A 17,617-nucleotide genomic window follows, 5' to 3' on the forward strand; every position below is an offset into this window, starting at 1 on the left:
CCCAACGTCTGTTGAGCTTCAATTGGCAGACAGGTATTCTAACATCCTCCTGCAAAATGACTTGATAAACTTGGGTATTCATTTTTCTGTCGATGATAGCAAGCTGTCCAGGCCCTGAGGCAGCAAAGCAGCCCCAAACCATGATGCTCCCTCCACCAATGTTTTTTTTTTGGTCAGCAGTGGCTTCTACCGTGGTGTCCTCCCATGAACACCATTCTTGTTTAGTGCTTTACATATCGTAGACTCGTCAACAGAGATATTAACATGTTCCAGAGATTTCTGTAAGTCTTTAGTTGACACGCTAGGATTCTTCTTAAACTCATTGAGCATTCTGCGCTGTGCTCTTGCAGTCATCTTTGCAGGACGGCAACTCCTAGGGAGAGTAACAACAGTGCTGAACTTTCTCCATTTATAGACAATTGGAATTACCGTGGACTGATCAAGGCATTTAGAGATACTTTTCTAACCCTTTCCAGCTTTATGCAAGTCAACAATTCTTAGTCTTACGTCTTATGAGATCTCTTTTGTTCAAGGCATGGTTCACATCAGGCAATGCTTGTTGTGAATAGCGAACTCAGGGCAAGGCAGCTCTAACCAACATCTCCAATCTCGTCTCATTGATTGGACTCCAATTAGCTTTTGGTGAAGTCATTAGCCTAGGGGGTTCACATACTTTTTCCAACCTACACTGTGAATTTTAAATTATTAATTCAATATAGACAAGAAAAATACAATAATTTGTGTGTTATTAGTTTAAGCACACTGTTTATCTATTGTTGTGACTTAGATGAAGATCAGATCAAATTTGATGACCAATTTATGTTGAAATCCATGTAATTCCAAAGGTTTCATATACTTGTTCTGTATATCTAAATATGTGGACATTGTGTATGATTTAATATATGGCACAGAGTGCCCATGTCACCATATTTCGCCTTTCAGCCACTTTCCCACCATTAGAGGACCACAATGGAAACAAGTCTGACTTTTTGTGTACGTAAACCTCTGCAATTTTGATAAATGTATTGGTTGCCTGGTGTGGCTTCTTTATGCATTTTAAATTGCCGCCCCCAAAAAAAAAAAGAATGACGACTGAATTGCGCATCGCAAATATTCATCCAAGACATATTTTTCCATATCTGGTTTACATACCCATTCTTACCCTAGATATAATGTACTGGTAGATATCACAAGTCTTTCCCCGCTGCCGATGACATTCAATTCTGTGAGCTGCTCCGTGTCACAACCAGCTGAGAGCTGTGCGCTCTTGCAGCCTGATATTCTGCTGAAACTATCTATGTGTGCAGCGTGTACGTAAATATAAACTCAGCAAAAATAAGCAACAGTCCTCTCACTGTCAACTGCGTTTTGTTTTCAGCAAACTTAACATGTGTAGATATTTGTATGAACATAACAAGATTCAACAATTGAGACACGAAACTGAACAAGTTCCACAGACATGCGACTAACAGAAATGAAACAATGTGTCCCTGAACAACAACATTTCTGGGGGGAATGGCCATAGCCATCACCCTCCGATCCAACAGGTCCCAGACATGCTCAATGGGATTGAGATCCGGACTCTTCACTGGCCATGGGAGAACACTGACATTCCTGTCTTGCAGGAAATCACGCACATAACAAGCAGTATGGATGGTGGCATTGTCATGCTGGAGGGTACCATATGAGGGAGGAGGATGTCGTTCCCTGTAACGCACAGCATTGAGATTGCTTGCAATGACAACAAGCTCAGTCCGATGATGCTGTGACACCCCACCCCAGACCATGACGGACCCTCCATCTCCAAATCGGTATAACGCTCATTCCTTCGATGATAAACGCGAATCCGACCATCACCCCTGTTGAGACAAAACCGCAACTCGTCAGTGAAGAGCACTTTTTGCCAGTCCTGTCTGGTCCAGCGATGGTGGGTTTGTGCCCATAGGCGACATTGTTGCCAGTGATGTCTGGTGAGGACCTGCCTTACAACAGGCCTACAAGCCCTCAGTCCAGCCTCTCTCAGCCTAGTGTGGACAGTCTGAGTACTGATGGAAGAATTGTGCATTCCTGGTGTTACTCGGGCAGTTGTTGTTTCCATCCTGTACCTGTCCCGCAGGTGTGATGTTTGGATGGACCGATCCTGTGCAGGTGTTGTTACACGTGGTCTGCCACTGCGAGGACGATCAGCTGTCCGTCCTGTCTCCCTGTAGCGCTGTCTTAGGTGCACCACAGTACGGACATTGCAATTTATTGCCCTGGCCACATCTGCAGTCCTCATGACTCCTTGCAGCATGCCTAAGGCACATTCACGCAGATGAGCAGGGATCATGGACATCTTTCTTTTGGTGTTTTTCAGAGTCAGTAGAAAGACCTCTTTAGTGTCCTAAGTTTTCATAATTGTGACCTTAATTGCCTACTGTCTGTAGGCTTGTTCATTAATTGTTTATGGTTCATTGAACAAGCATGGGAAACCGTGTTTAAACCCTTTACAATGAATATCTGTGAAGTTATTTGGATTTTTATGAATTATCTTTGAAAGGCAGGGTCCTGAAAAAGGGCCGTTTCTTTTTTTGCTGAGTTTATTTAATGTGCTCTGTGATTGCGTTGGCTACTTTGTGCATGATTTCTCTATTGTACTGCATAATTGATACAGCGTATTTCTACTTTGATACACATCAGTGAGGATTAAGAAGTGAGAATATGCCATGTCCACTGAAAAAAAGTGTGTATAAGTCACCTGCATATAGCCCCAAGTACACCACTGATGGACAGACCTCAGTCTTTTCATATTCTCACGTCTCTGTGCACTGTGCACACACACAAACACGCACATACTCACTCAACCATACACGTGATAAACACTCACATGCACACACACTCACTCACTATGTACACAGTTGTCAAAAGTCTACCTCTTGCGCAATGGAGGTTTTAGTCATTTACAAACAGAACGGGAAAGTTCCTCCTTATAGGTCCAAGTCTCTATAAGGCTAGGATTAGAGCCACATCATCAAACAAAGTGTGACATCAATTACCTCCTAAAGCAGACGGATCACTTCAAGAGACCTCTCATTTTTCAGGAGCCTTGCGCAACTCCTTGTGTAAACGTTGCACTATGCAAGACAAGCACATGTCACTGTAATGGATGGGTTTACTCGTCTCAGCTTGAAGAGTTGCTCTTGGGTTGCTATAAATAAGACAGCAACACATTGTGTTACCAAGGGTTTACATCAGTAAGCATTTAATAATACAGGTTCATTTTAGTGTAGATTCTTTATAGAGATATGTCACATCACACTTATTTATTCTTTACATGCTAGAACATGGTACAGGTCCAAGTGTAAGCTAGTTCAATTGGTAACCTTAGCCACAGCATCGAATTGCTCTCTATTAGGTGGTGTAGCTGGCTATTGTTGTCAAGGGTTGTAAAACAGGCTATGGCGGTCAGTGCAGCTGTGCGCACACATGGCTGCTTCTCATTACAGGTAATCCTTCATTGCCCACAGTGAAATGTGTTATTTTCCATTATAGTGCACACCTCCTCCATCCCTCCTTTCCTGACGGGGGATCTGGGGGTATGATAGATGGTGTTTCTCCCTCTGTTTAGCTCACCATGTTTAGGCCTTGGCCTCTGTTAACCAGCATGAGGCTGCCATTGCTCGATGGCACATCCCATGTGGGGGTGCTGGGCGGTGGGATGTGCAGGGGATCTGTGGGGTGTTTTGATTTGGTAGGCGGAGGCTGATATGTAGGCTGAAGTAACTAGCTACAGTGTATAACTCTAGTCCAAGGTATGAGATGTGGCTTCGGGGTCAGGGTGCTGGGCTATTAGAGGGATGGTGTGCTGGGGAGGGAGAGGGTATTTTGTGCTGGGATTTCAGCATTGTTATACAGTAATGATCATTATGTAAAGACCCTTCTCAACGTGAATCAGAAAATAAAGTTAAATGACCACAAGGAGAATGAAAATAACAGACATCTACTGTAGTATTGTACCTGCAACCCTAACTGAAAAATGACCACATTCTTTCCTAAGAAGCACCTTTTCTAATCTAATCGTATGAGGTACAGCATTTACTGTACCCTTGCTCTCTTTGTTGGATGAGGCTGAGGCCTGGCCTAAAGGTATGCAGTACTGGACATATTTGATAACCCCGTGGTCATAGACACACACAGACTCACTAGGACTGGCCCCTGTAGGCCCGATAACGCATTGGCGCCACAGGACCGCTGGTTTCACGTGGTGGAGCTCGGGGGAGAGAGAGACTGTCAAACATTCTCAGACTAAACAAATTACTCCACCTCCCTCCCCCTCAACCCCTATCATTCATTCTGACTTTCTCACTACATCTCTCTCTCCCTCACACTCTCTCTTTCTCTGTCTCTGTCTCGCACTCTCTCTTACACACACACTCACACATACACCCCCCTCCCCTCCTCTGTGCCCTCCTGTTGCCCTAGTCTGGGCTGATGGAGTGGGGTTATCAGGCCAAACACCTCCCTGCTCTCCTGGGGTCCAGCCTGGGAGTCTGGAGGAGTGGAGCTGTTAAAGTAGTGTGAACAAACCGGAGCTGTTAGTGTGCTTGAGAATAGACTGCTTCTTTATCCGTTTTTCTTTATGAATGCCAATTTATCTGACTGGCTAGGAGAGAGAGTGGAAGTTAGACAGGGTGATCATCAGACAAGCCCATACTCTACTGGAATGTACATGCATGCCCATACACAGACACATTCAGCGATGTCGAAACTATAAAATATGCATTTATGGCTGAATCCATCCACATACTGTATTTCTGACTTTTGCGTATGAAATTAATTCTGTATGGTACACTGTAAAAACAATCCTGTTGTTTTTACAGTCATTTACCTGTAAGTTACTGTACAAAAAGGAACAGTATGTGACCGTACTGTATTTTATGGTATCCAATACTGTTACTGTAATTGATTTACAGTACCAATAATGCTACTGTAGTCATTTTACAGTACCCTACTCTTACTGAAAAGCCTGCTTTGTATATTTCCCAGATTGCCTTGCCTTTCGAATGATTTGTAACATGGTTATTGAAACATGGTTGTTGCATTCATCCATGTTCAGTCCTATGGCCTACACCAAGTGAGATACTAAGTGAATATGTTATCATTAACATTTAGTTATTGAACACAATACAATATGTATTTCACAAGGCCTTATTTTGAGAGGTTAACGTTAATTCGGTGGCCTTAAGTGGGATTTCAAAATTCCAGTAACTTTCCCCAAATTCCCAGATTTTCCAGAGATCCTGGTTGAAGGATTCAAGATTTCCAGCTTATTCCTTCCCGTTTCCAGGAATCTTCCAACAGGGATTTCTGGAAAACCTGTACACTTTGGGGAAATACCAGAATTTTGCAGCCCTACCTGAAAGTCACATTATGCTAGCTTGCAAAGTGAAATGTAATTCCTATTGGAATCCAGCCAAAGTTAGGATATCCAACAAGGTATTTATTCACCCGCAACCTGCATTGAGAATAACTGCTAGGAACATTGTAAGGTGACAACCTAAGTCAGGGGTTTCAAACTCATTCCACGGAGGGCCATGTCTGCAGATTTCTCCTTTCAATTCATTTCCTTACTAATTATTGACCTTAATTCATAAACCAGGCAAGAAAGGTGCAGCGAAAACGCGCAGACACTCAGCGGAATGAGTTTGACACGTGACCTAAGCCTTTTAAACTGGAACAACCATTTCAGTAACAGGTGCAAAAAAATCTGATTGGATTAGTTTAGAAACATGACTGTTATTTATCTTTGTGTAGCATAAGATAGGCAATCAATCAAAGTACAGTACATGCAAAAAGGCAGATATTAAAAACAATTCTAAACAATTAACCTGCAGGAGAGCTTTTCTTGGAAATATGATCAAGTTAATGATTACCTCCGTTTTACAGTAACTGGCTGCCAGTAAATTAACGTAAACAAAACACAGTCTAACTGTACAAATGCCGTTAATTTATTGACGGTAGCATTATTGCTACTGTAATATATTGTAACGATTGGGGCAGGGAAGAGTAGTTTGAAATCAGTCTAAGTGATGTTGCAGTTCAACAATTTCCACAAGGGGCCTGCGTTTCACTTGTAGCTCCTATTATGTGTGATTTGACTTCCGGCGCCGACAGAGATGGCCGCCTCGCTTCGCGTTCCTATGAAACCCTTTTTGTTTTTTTACGTGTTATTTCTTACATTGGTACCCCAGGTCATCTTAGGTTTCATTACATACAGTCGAGAAGAACTACTGAATATAAGAGCAGCGTCAACTCACCATCAGTACGACCAAGAATATGACTTTCGCAAAGCGGATCCTGTGTTCTGCCTTTCACCCAGGACAACGGAATGGATCCCAGCTGGCGACCCAAAAAATAAACTTCGTAAAAGGGGGAAACGAAGCGGCTTTCTGGTCAGACTCCGGAGACGGGTACATCGTGCACCACTCCCGAGCATTCTTCTCGCCAATGTCCAGTCTCTTGACAACAAGGTTGATGAAATCCGAGCAAGGGTAGCATTCCAGAGGGACATCAGAGACTGTAACGTTCTTTGCTTCACGGAAACATGGCTCAATGGAGAGACGCTATCGGAGTCGGTGCAGCCAGCTGGTTTCTCCACGCATTGCGCCAACAGAAACAAACATCTTTCTGGTAAGAAGAGGGGCGGGGGCGTATGCTTTAGGGTTAACAAGACGTGGTGTGGCCACAACAATATACAGGAACTCAAGTCCTTCTGTTCACCTGATTTAGAATTCTCTTCGATTATAATCACAGCCGAATATATTCCCCCCCAAGCAGACACATCGATGGCTCTGAACAAACTTTATTTGAATCTTTGCAAACTGGAATCCATATATCCGGAGGCTGCATTCATTGTAGCTGGGGATTTTAACAAGGCTAATCTGAAAACAAGACTCCCTAAATTGTATTAGTATATCGATTGCGCAACCAGGGCTGGAAAAACCTTGGACCATTGCTATTCTAACTTCCGCGAAAAGCTGACCACGACTGCATTTTGTTGATCCCTGCCTACAGACAGAAACTAAAACAAGAAGCTCCCGCGCTAAGGTCTGTTCAACGCTGGTCCGACCAAGCTGATTCCACACTCCAAGACTGCTTCCATCATGTGGACTGGGATATGTTTCGTATTGCATCAAACAACAACATCGACGAATACGCTGATTCGGTGAGCGAGTTCATAAGAACGTGCGTTGAAGATGTCGTTCCCATAGCAACGATAAAAACATTCCCAAACCAGAAGAGATGGATTGATGGCAGCATTCGCGTGAAACTGAAAATGCGAACCACTGCTTTTAATCAGGGCAAGGTGACTGGAAACATGGCCGAATACAAACAGTGTAGCTATTCCCTCCACAAGGCAATCAAACAAGCTAAGCGTCAGTATAGAGACAAAGTAGAATCTCAATTCAACGGCACAAGAGGTATGTGGCAGGGTCTACAGTCAATCACAGATTACAAAAAGAAAACCAGCCCCGTCACGGACCAGGATGTCTTGCTCCCAGGCAGACTAAATAACTTTTTTTGCCCGCTTTGAGGACAATACAGTGCCACGGACACGGCCCGCAACCAAAACATGCGGACTCTCCTTCACTGCAGCTGACGTGAGGAAAACATTTAAACGTGTCAACCCTCGCAAGGCTGCAGGCCCAGACGGCATCCCCAGCATCCTCAGAGCATGCCCAGACCAGCTGGCTGGTGTGTTTACGGACATATTCAATCAATCCTTATCCCAGTCTGTTGTTCCCACATGCTTCAAGATGGCCACCACTGTTCCTGTTCCCAAGAAAGCTAAGGTAACTGAGCTAAACGACTACCGCCCGTAGCACTGACTTCCGTCATCATGAAGTGCTTCGAGAGACTAGTCAAGGACCATATCACCTCCACTCTACCTGACACCCTAGACCCACTCCAATTTGCTTACCGCCAAATAGGTCCACAGACGATGCAATCTCAACCACACTGCACACTGCCCTAACCCACCTGGACAAGAGGAATACCTATGTCAGAATGCTGTTCATCGACTACAGCTCAGCATTCAACACCATAGTGCCCTACAAGCTCGTCATCAAGCTCGAGACCCTGGGTCTCGACACCGCCCTGTGCAACTGGGTACTGGACTTCCTGACGGGTTCGCCCTCAGGTGGTGAGGGTAGGCAACAACATCTCCACCCCGCTGATCCTCAACACTGGGGCCCCACAAGGGTGCGTTCTGAGCCCTCTCCTGTACTCCCTGTTCACCCACGACTGCGTGGCCATGCACGCCTCCAACTCCATCATCAAGTTTGCGGACGACACAACAGTGGTAGGCTTGATTACCAACAACGACGAGACGGCCTACAGGGAGGAGGTGAGGGCCCTCGGAGTGTGGTGTCAGGAAAATAACCTCACACTCAACGTCAACAAAACTAAGGAGATGATTGTGGACTTCAGGAAACAGCAGAGGGAACACCCCCCTATCCACATCGATGGAACAGTAGTGGAGAGGGTAGTAAGTTTTAAGTTCTTCGGCGTACACATCACAGACAAACTGAATTGGTCCACCCACACAGACAGCATCGTGAAAAAGGTGCAGCAGCGCCTCTTCAACCTCAGGAGGCTGAAGAAATTCGGCTTGTCACCAAAAGCACTCACAAACTTCTACAGATGCACAATCGAGAGCATCCTGTCGGGCTGTATCACCGCCTGGTACGGCAACTGCTCCGCCCACAACCGTAAGGCTCTCCACAGAGGGTAGTGAGGTCTGCACAACGCATCACCGGGGACATACTACATGCCCTCCAGGACACCTACACCACCCGATGTCACAGGAAGGCCATAAAGAACATCAAGGACAACAACCACCCGAGCCACTGCCTGTTCACCCCGCTATCATCCAGAAGGTGAGGTCAGTACAGGTGCATCAAAGCTGGGACCGAGAGACTGAAAAACAGCTTCTATCTCAAGGCCATCAGACTGTTATTAAACAGCCACCACTAACATTGAGCGGCTGCTGCCAACACACTGACTCAACTCCAGCCACTTTAATAATGGGAATTGATGGGAAATTATGTCAAATGTATCACAAGCCACTTTAAACAATGCTACCTAATATAATGTTTACATTCCCTACATTATTCATCTCATATGTATACGTATATACTGTACTCTATATCATCTACTGCATCTTTATGTAATACATGTATCACTAGCCACTTTAACTATGCCCATCTCATATGTATATACTGTACTCAATACCATCTACTGTATCTTGCCTATGCCGCTCTGTACCATCACTCATTCATATATCTTTATGTACATATTCTTTATCCCCTTACACTTGTGTCTATAAGGTAGTAGTTTTGGAATTGTTAGCTAGATTACTTGTTGGTTATTACTGCATTGCCAGAACTAGAAGCACAAGCATTTCGCTACACTCGCATTAACATCTGCATGTGACAAATAAAATGTTATTTTATTTGATTTGGTTAATTTTAGCAATGGAAAAGTATTTATTTGTATGATGTGCCTTTCTGATTGTGTATTATTTTCTATAATATAAAACAGCACAGCCAAAACCAAAGCAATACATTTAAAATATAAAGACAAGTACCAATTAACTAATAAGAAGCAAGAGGATTATTATATTTTCTTCTGATGTGCTTTGATTATGTTGCCGTTGTACTTTTTTTTACAGTAGATGCTACTTTAAAAACCCACTGCAAATCCAAGTGACTGGTTACAGTCCGTGGGAACCAGTAAAATGGCCATATAATCAAACAGGCAAAGCATCAATACAGGATTAAGATTGAATCCTACTACACCGGCTCTGATGCTCGTCGGATGTGGCAGGGCTTGCAAACTATTACAGACTCCAAAGGGAAACCCAGCTACGGGCTGCACATTGATGAGAGCCTACCAGATGGGCTAAATGCCTTTTATGCTCACTTCGAGGCAAGCAACACTGAAGCATGCATGATAGCACCAGCTGTTCCTGAAGACTGTGTGATCACACTCTCCGTAGCCGATGTGAGCAAAACCTTGAAACAGGTCAACATTCACAAGGACGCGGGGCCAGACGGATTGCCAGGACGTATACTCAGAGCATGTGTGGACCAACTGGCAAGTGTCTTCACTGACATTTCCAACTCTCCCTGACTGAGTCTGTAATTCCTACATGTTTCAAGCAGACCACCATAGTCTCTTTACCAAGAAAGTGAAGGTAACCTGCCTAAATGACTACCGCCCCGTAGCACTCAAGTCAGTAGCCATGAAGTACTTTGAAAGGCTGGCCACGGCTTACATAAACACTATCATCCCGGAAACCCTAGAACCACTCCAATTTGCCCAACAGATCCACAGATGGCGCAATCTCAATCGCACTCCACACTGCCCTTTCCCAGTTGGACAAAAGAAACATCTATGTGAGAATGCTGTTCATTGACTACAGCTCAGCATTCAACACCATAGCGCCCACAAAGCTTATCACTAAGCTAAGGATCTTGGGACTAAAACACCTCCTGGACTTCCTGACGGGCCACCCCCAGGTGGTAAGGGTAGGCAACAACACATCTGCCATGCTGATCCTCAATACGGGGGCCCCTCGGGGATCCAGGCTTATTCCCCTCCTGTACTCCATGTTCACCCACGACTGCGTGGCCAAGCACAACTCCAACATCATCATTAAATTTGCTGACGACACAACGGTAGTAGGCCTGATCACCGACAACAACGAGACAGTCTAGAGGGAGGAGGTCAGAGACCTGACAGTGTGGTGCCGGGACAACCTCTCCCTCAAAGTGAGCGAGACAAAGGAGATTATCCTGAACTACAGGAAAAGGAAGGCCGAACACGCCCCATTCACATTGATGGGGTTGTAGTGGAACGGGACGAGAGTTTCAAGTTCCTTGGTGTCCACATCACCAACAAACTATCATGGTCCAAACACACCAAGAAAGCCATGAAGAGATAACAACAACGCATTTTCCTTCTCAGGAGGCTGAAAAGATTTTGCATGGGTCCCCAGATCATCAAAGGTCTACAGCTTCACCATCGAGAACATCCTGATCGGTTGCATCAATGCCTGGAATGGCAACTGCTCGCCATTTGACCATAATGCGCTACAAAGGGTAACGCGTACAGCCCAGGACATCCCTGAGTGCCAAGCTTCCTGCAATCCAGGACACATATACAATACGCGGTGTCAGAAGAAGGTCCAGCAGAGCGCCAAGTCTAGGTCCAAAAGGCTCCTTAACAGCTTCTACACCCAAGCCTTAAGACTACTCAACAATTAATGAAATGGCCACAGGGACTATTTGCATTGACAGTAATGATATATAGTCGACTGCAGAGGAAGAATATTTTCTGCCAGATTGTGCTATTCATAACCACAGTGTCTACAGTACATGTCCTTATGGTTTCAATCCATTTTTCTACATAAGGTGAGTAAAACTGCGTTTGTGTTTACACTCCACCACTGCAATTGATGTTTTCATAACACAAGAAACAACAATTCCATATCGTTTGTTTTGAAACATCTCGCAGGTTGATGAGAGAATGGCCAGACTGATGTTACTGATACACAAATAGGTACATTATAAAGAAAGTATATCTTTCCATCTGTCCAGTGGGATTATTTCCCATCTATTTTCACCTAATGCTGCTCACACATTATGTTGTTTGAAAATTTACTTTCATATCACTGAGAGTGGTCAGTAGTTGTGGTCAGTAGTTGTGTGGTTATGGTCAGTAGGTTAGGTCCATAGTTTTAGTCAGTAGTTGTGTGGTCAGTAAATGTGTGGTTGAGGTCAGTAGTTGTGATCAGTAGTAAGTACTGTGGTGTGGTCAGTAGTTTGGCAACTAGTGTGGTTGTGGTCAGGGGTTATGGTCTGTGGTTGTGTTGTTGTGGTAAGTAGTTGTGTGATCAGTACCTGTGTGGTTGTGGTCAGTAGTTGTGGTTTGTAGGTTAGGTCAGTAGTTGAGGTCAGTAGTTGTGTGGTCTGTAGTTGTGGTTAGGAGTTGTTGTCAGTTGTGTGGCACAGTGTTGGTCAGTAGTTGTGGTCAGTAGTTATGGTCTGTGTTCGAGTTCCAGGTCTCCGGTAGCCTCTGGAACTGCCGATCTGTGGCCAACAAGGCAGAGTTCATCTCAGCCTATGCCTCCCTCCAGTCCCTTGACTTCTTGGCACTGACGGAAACATGGATCACCACAGATAACACTGCTACTCCTACTGCTCTCTCCTCGTCCGCCCACGTGTTCTCGCACACCCCGAGAGCTTCTGGTCAGCGGGGTGGTGGCACCGGGATCCTCATCTCTCCCAAGTGGTCTTTCTCCCTTACCCATCTGTCTATTGCCTCCTTTGAATTCCATGCTGTCACAGTTACCAGCCCTTTCAAGCTTAACATCCTTATCATTTATCGCCCTCCAGGTTCCCTCGGAGAGTTCATCAATGAGCTTGATGCCTTGATAAGCTCCTTTCCTGAGGACGGCTCACCTCTCACAGTTCTGGGCGACTTTAACCTCCCCACGTCTACCTTTGACTCATTCCTCTCTGCCTCCTTCTTTCCACTCCTCTCCTCTTTTGACCTCACCCTCTCACCTTCCCCCTACTCACAAGGCAGGCAATACGCTTGACCTCATCTTTACTAGATGCTGTTCTTCCACTAACCTCATTGCAACTCCCCTCCAAGTCTCCGACCACTACCTTGTATCCTTTTCCCTCTCGCTCTCATCCAACACTTCCCACACTGCCCCTACTCGGATGGTATCGCGCCGTCCCAACCTTCGCTCTCTCTCCCCCGCTACTCTCTCCTCTTCCATCCTATCATCTCTTCCCTCTGCTCAAACTTTCTCCAACCTATCTCCTGATTCTGCCTACTCAACCCTCCTCTCCTCCCTTACTGCATCCTTTGACTCCCTATGTCCCCTATCCTCCAGGCCGGCTCGGTCCTCCCTCCCGCTCCGTGGCTCGACGACTCATTGCGAGCTCACAGAACAGGGCTCCGGGCAGCCGAGCGGAAATGGAGGAAAACTCGCCTCCCTGCGGACCTGGCATCCTTTCACTCCCTCCTCTCTACATTTTCCTCCTCTGTCTCTGCTGCTAAAGCCACTTTCTACCATTCTAAATTCCAAGCATCTGCCTCTAACCCTAGGAAGCTCTTTGCCACCTTCTCCTCCCTCCTGAATCCCCCTCCTCCCTCTCTGCAGATGACTTCGTCAACCATTTTGAAAAGAAGGTCGACGACATCCGATCCTCGTTTGCTAAGTCAAACGACACCGCTGGTTCTGCTCACACTGCCCTACCCTATGCTCTGACCTCTTTCTCCCTCTCTCTCCAGATGAAATCTCGCGTCTTGTGACGGCCGGCCGCCCAACAACCTGCCCGCTTGACCCTATCCCCTCCTCTGTTCTCCAGACCATTTCCGGAGACCTTCTCCCTTACCTCACCTCGCTCATCAACTCATCCCTGACCGCTGGCTACGTCCCTCCCGTCTTCAAGAGAGCGAGAGTTGCACCCCTTCTGAGAAAACCTACACTCGATCCCTCCGATGTCAACAACTACAGACCAGTATCCCTTCTCTCTTTTCTCTCCAAAACTCTTGAGCGTGCCGTCCTTGGCCAGCTCTACCGCTATCTCTCTCAGAATGACCTTCTTGATCCAAATCAGTCAGGTTTCAAGACTAGTCATTCAACTGAGACTGCTCTTCTCTGTATCACGGAGGCGCTCCGCACTGCTAAAGCTAACTCTCTCTCCTCTGCTCTCATCCTTCTAGACCTATCAGCTGCCTTCGATACTGTGAACCATCAGATCCTCCTCTCCACCCTCTCCGAGTTGGGCATCTCCGGCGCGGCCCACGCTTGGATTGCGTCCTACCTGACAGGTCGCTCCTACCAGGTGGCGTGGCGAGAATCTGTCTCCTCACCACGCGCTCTCACCACTGGTGTCCCCAGGGCTCTGTTCTAGGCCCTCTCTTATTCTCGCTATACACCAAGTCACTTGGCTCTGTCATAACCTCACATGGTCTCTCCTATCATTGCTATGCAGACGACACACAATTAATCTTCTCCTTTCCCCCTTCTGATGACCAGGTGGCGAATCGCATCTCTGCATGTCTGGCAGACATATCAGTGTGGATGACGGATCACCACCTCAAGCTGAACCTCAGCAAGACGGAGCTCCTCTTCCTCCCGGGGAAGGACTGCCCGTTCCATGATCTCGCCATCACGGTTGACAACTCCATTGTGTCCTCCTCCCAGAGCGCTAAGAACCTTGGCGTGATCCTGGACAACACCCTGACGTTCTCAACTAACATCAAGGCGGTGTCCCGTTCCTGTAGGTTCATGCTCTACAACATCCGCAGAGTACGACCCTGCCTCACACAGGAAGCGGCGCAGGTCCTAATCCAGGCACTTGTCATCTCCCGTCTTGATTACTGCAACTCGCTGTTGGCTGGGCTCCCTGCCTGTGCCATTAAACCCCTACAACTCATCCAGAACGCCGCAACCCGTCTGGTGTTCAACCTTCCCAAGTTCTCTCACGTCACCCCGCTCCTCCGCTCTCTCCACTGGCTTCCAGTTGAAGCTCGCATCCGCTACAAGACCATGGTGCTTGCCTACGGAGCTGTGAGGGGAACGGCACCTCAGTACCTCCAGGCTCTGATCAGGCCCTACACCCAAACAAGGGCACTGCGTTCATCCACCTCTGGCCTGCTCGCCTCCCTACCACTGAGGAAGTACAGTTCCCGCTCAGCCCAGTCAAAACTGTTCGCTGCTCTGGCCCCCCAATGGTGGAACAAACTCCCTCACGACGCCAGGACAGCGGAGTCAATCACCACCTTCCGGAGACACCTGAAACCCCACCTCTTCAAGGAATACCTAGGATAGGGTAAGTAAGGGTAAGTAATCCTTCTCACCCCCCCAAAAAATTTTTTAGATGCAAGTGGCTGTTCCACTGGATGTCATAAGGTGTATGCACCAATTTGTAAGTCGCTCTGGATAAGAGCGTCTGCTAAATGACTTAAATGTAAATGTAAATGTAAATGTGCTGGTTTTTCTACGCATCTTCAATACCGGACAGCGGACTCGGGTAAGTCGAAGGAGGAGGGGTATGTGTCCCTTTGTTAACAACAGCTAGTGCGCAATCTCTAATGTTAAGGAAGTCTCAGGTTTTTGCTCACCTGCGCTAGAATACCTCATGATAACCTGCAGGCCATACTATTTACCAATAGTTTATCTATTATTTTCGTAGCAGTCTATTTACCACCACAGCCTGGTGCTGGCACTATTTTTTGTACTGCATGTATTTTGTGCAGAGAGTAAGATGATGATCTGGGTGGCTGCATTGCATAACATGCTATTCGTGCTGTTTCTTGTCAGATACATTGTTGAAATTAGAATTATATTGTGCATTGTAATTTTCATGTAAACCTATTGTAAACTTGTATTCTTTTTGGAAACCATTGAATCGGCCCAGTCAACATTGTCAAACCAGCACGTATGCAGAGAGTAGGATGATGATATGTGGTGTCTATTGCCTGATGTGCTATTCATGCTGTTTCCTATCAGATAATACATCCATAACTGGTGCTACATGCTGGACTCTTTGTCGATGATTGTTCACAACGCAAGAAGAGTACTGTTACAGTGGTGCTGTGACCGTTCTTCTGGATCATCCTTCGCTGGGCTTCCATTCCATAAGTTTGACCGTGGTTTCCATTGGAGAATCAGATAAGAGTTTGCTAGTGCAGTTTGACCTGTACCTCATTTCGCTCCAGGTGGGCACCAGTGCCTTATCTTTCTCAGTACTGAAGTGTTTTGATGATTTTTGCTATTGAGACACTTGCTACATTCATTGGGACTTTAACTTCACTGATAAGTCATATAATCTTCATTGTATTTGTTTATTTACAATTCTAATGTATATATTATATAACTAGGGTGGGTTTTTATCAGTGTAGTTGAGATTTTTGGTAACACTTTACTTAACACCCAGCATCATAACACATTATGACACAGGGATAACCATAATTATGATATAACTTGTCATAATATGGTCAGAACACTGTCATGACTCATTTACACATGTTGTGACATACAGTACCGGTCGAATGTTTGGACACACCTACTCATTCAAGGGTTCTTCTTCATTTTTACCATTTTCTACATTGTAGAATAATATTAAAGACATAAACTATGAAATAACACATAACACAAAACCTGGATGGTAAATTGCTGATGTTGGTAACGAAATACATTGTGACTCCTGTTTGTCACACCTTCAATTTTAGCCAAGAACAAGACATGGCGGGAGGCAAAGGTCATTCCGCTACCCAAGAAAAGCAGAGCACTCTTTAATGGTTAAGTTATTTTACAGAAAACCAAATTAACACACACAGCCCCCGGTCTCAAGAATCCCAAGATAATTTGTTTTATTGGGTGTGCTCACCTAGTCAATAGTTGTTAGGATAATTTCCGTAAGGGAAATACTATGTTAGTAAAGTACCATGGATAAGGTCGTTAATACTGTGAATGTAAAAAAATGCATTGTGCTTTTGTCAGTATTTGTATTTATTATGGATCCCCGTTAGCTGCTGCCAAAGCAGCAGCTACTCTTCCTGGGGTCCAGCAAAATTAAGGCAGTTTATACCATTTAAAAAACATTACAATACATTCACAGATTTCACAACACACCTTAGGCCCCTACTCCACCACTCCCACATATCTACAGTACTAAATCTATGTGTATGTATAGTGCGTATGTTATCGTGTGTGTGCATGTGTCTGTGCCAATGTTAGTGTTGCTTCACAGTCCTCTCCGTTACATAAGGTTTTTCAATGTTATATAATGTTTAGATTAGTGTATTATATTATCCACACCCAATAGCCAACTCTAGTGCACTATATACCCTGTAAAGGGGTTACTGTAAATTTGACAGTAGTTTACAGGCAGCTCGGTGGAAAGTAAAATTCTTTATTTCATGTTACAGTACACCCATTGTAATATAAATATGGTATCAAAGCAAGTACTGTGTAATAACATGCAGTACCATAACATTGGCAGTATTATACTATAAGAACGTACATTGTACCGTAATCCAAATTAATTAATGAATGGATGAATTAAATTCATTGAAGGGATGGGTTTGTATTTTACAGTATTTTACTGACATTTCAAGGGTTGGTGCAAGCAGGTTGGCTGCGAGGTACATATTCATATTTGCACTTCTAGAGGCCTTAACAAAGGCTTACAAACTGGCAGCGACTACAGGGCAAAACACAACAAAAGGTTCAAGACTTGCTGCCACTCCAATCTGTCCCCTCCACAAATGAATGAGGCACTATAACCACATAGGAATTAAATTGGCACAGCATTCCACTCAAAGGTGCAACAAATATAGCCTCTTACAAGGCACACCTCAAAATATGTTAATGAGCCAGAAACAACAATACCATGCCATGCACCCACTAGAACTGGATTCTGAGGGGTGGAATTACAGTACTAAATACAGGAATGATTTCCCTGCCCACAAACCTTTCCCACAATGCACCATAATTTATAGTATGCTGCAGTAAAACATTTGAGTATTTTACTGTTAATAATAAGAA

This window comes from Oncorhynchus keta, chromosome 36 (genome assembly GCF_023373465.1).
Source record: "Oncorhynchus keta strain PuntledgeMale-10-30-2019 chromosome 36, Oket_V2, whole genome shotgun sequence".
In the NCBI taxonomy this organism is placed as follows: domain Eukaryota; kingdom Metazoa; phylum Chordata; class Actinopteri; order Salmoniformes; family Salmonidae; genus Oncorhynchus; species Oncorhynchus keta.